This window comes from Pteropus vampyrus, unplaced genomic scaffold (genome assembly GCF_000151845.1).
Source record: "Pteropus vampyrus isolate Shadow unplaced genomic scaffold, Pvam_2.0 Scaffold423, whole genome shotgun sequence".
In the NCBI taxonomy this organism is placed as follows: domain Eukaryota; kingdom Metazoa; phylum Chordata; class Mammalia; order Chiroptera; family Pteropodidae; genus Pteropus; species Pteropus vampyrus.
This window is the reverse complement of record NW_011889204.1, coordinates 208,694-210,404: the sequence shown is the minus strand read 5'-3', so window position 1 is coordinate 210,404 and position 1,711 is coordinate 208,694. Positions and strand designations below refer to the sequence as shown.

The 1,711-nt window shown below is 38.2% G+C and overlaps 1 protein-coding gene and 1 non-coding gene across 8 annotated transcripts in view; one reads left to right on the top strand and one right to left on the bottom strand.

Moving 5' to 3' along the window:
• Positions 1 to 1,711, top strand: part of LOC105306127 (nuclear body protein SP140-like protein) — a 25,017-nt gene that overhangs the window by 12,054 nt on the left and 11,252 nt on the right. The window lies entirely within an intron of this gene.
• On the bottom strand, positions 1,066 to 1,169 carry LOC111732085. The gene has a single exon (XR_002777414.1). It is a non-coding gene; the product is annotated as a U6 spliceosomal RNA (small nuclear RNA).

Genomic DNA, 1,711 nt, shown 5'->3' with positions numbered 1-1,711 from the left:
TTCTGTCTGGCTTATTTCACTTAGCATGATTATCTCGAGGTACATTCATATTGTCACAAATGGCAGTATTTCATCTCTTCTTATGGCTGAGTCATATTCCATTGTATATATGTCCCACAGCTTCTTTAGCCAATCATCTATCATAGGATACTTCAGTTGCTTCCATGTCCTGGCCACTGTGAATAAGGCTGCTATGAACATCGGTGTGCAAATATCTTTTCGGATATATGTTTTCAAGTCTTTGAGGGTAAATACCCAGTAGATGGATTGCTGGATCGTATGGTAGATCAATTCTTAGTTTTTTTGAGGAATTTCCAGACTGTTTTCCGTAGTGGTTGTACCAATTTGCAGTCCCACCAGCAGTGTACGAGGGTTCCTTTTTCTCTGTATCCTCTCCAAAACTTGTTATTATTTCTCCTGTTGATAGCCATTCTCACGGGTATGAGGTGGTATCTCATTGTGGTTTTGCTTTGCATTTCCCTACTAACTAGTGATGTTGAGCAACTTTTCATATGTTTGTTGGCCATTTGTATTTCTTTTTGGGAGAAGTGTCTGTTCAGGTCCTCTGCTCATTTTTTAATTGGCTTGTTTAGGTTGTTGTTGTTATTGAGTTGTATGAGTTCTTTATACATTTTGGATATTAGGCCCTTATTGGAGGTGTTGCTTGCAAATATAATTTCCCATTTGGATGGCTGTCTCCTTACCTCATTGACTGTGCAGAAGTTTTTTAGTTTGATGCAGTCCCATTCATTTATTTTTGCTTTTACTTCCCTTGTCTTTGAGGTCAAATTCATAAAAACCTCTTTAAGTTCAAGATCCACGAGGTAATTTTTTAATTTTTATTTTTTATTACTTATTTTTAATGTTACTGGGCAACCATGGAGATGACAGGAGACCATCTAGGTAGAGTGAGGCGGGAGACCGTCTAGGTTGAGCGAGCTGGGATCTGGTAGGAGGCTGGGAGAGCCTCAGTGCAAGCACAGAGTGGGTCTCTTGGAAGACCATTCCTAACCCCACCATTTTTTAAAAAATCACCATTGGGTGTGAGGAGGCTAGGGCACTGCACAAAATATGACATGCTTCATGAATTTGTGTGTCACCCTTGCGGAGGGGCCACACTAATCTCTGTATCATTCCAATTTTGATATATGTGCTGCTGAAGCGAGCACCAAGGCCCATGAGTTTAGTTCCTGTGTTTTCTTCTATGCTATTTATTGTTTCAGGTCTTATATTCAGGTCTTTAATCCATTTTGAGTTAATTTCAGTGTGTGGTGATAGACAATAGGCAAGTTTCATTCTTTTGCAGGTGGTTTTCAAGTTTTTCTAGCACCATTTATTGAAGAGGCTTTCCTTTATCCACTATATGTTTTTGGCTCTTTTGTTGAAAATTATTTGCCCATAAAAACATGGATTTACTTCTGGACTCTCGATTCTGTTCCACTGGTCTGTATGTCTATTTTTCTGCCAGTACCATGCTGTTTTGATTACTATTGCTTTATAGTATAATTTGAAGTCAGGCAGAGTGATGCCTCCAGCTTTGTTTTTTTTTTCTCAAGGTGGATTTGGTAATTCGGGGTCTTTTGTGCTTCCATACAAACCTGAGATTTTTTGTTCGTTTTCTTTAAAAAATGTTGATGGGATTTTGATGGAGATTGCATTAAATCTGTATAATACTTTAGGTAATAAGCTCATTTTAACTATGTTGATTCTT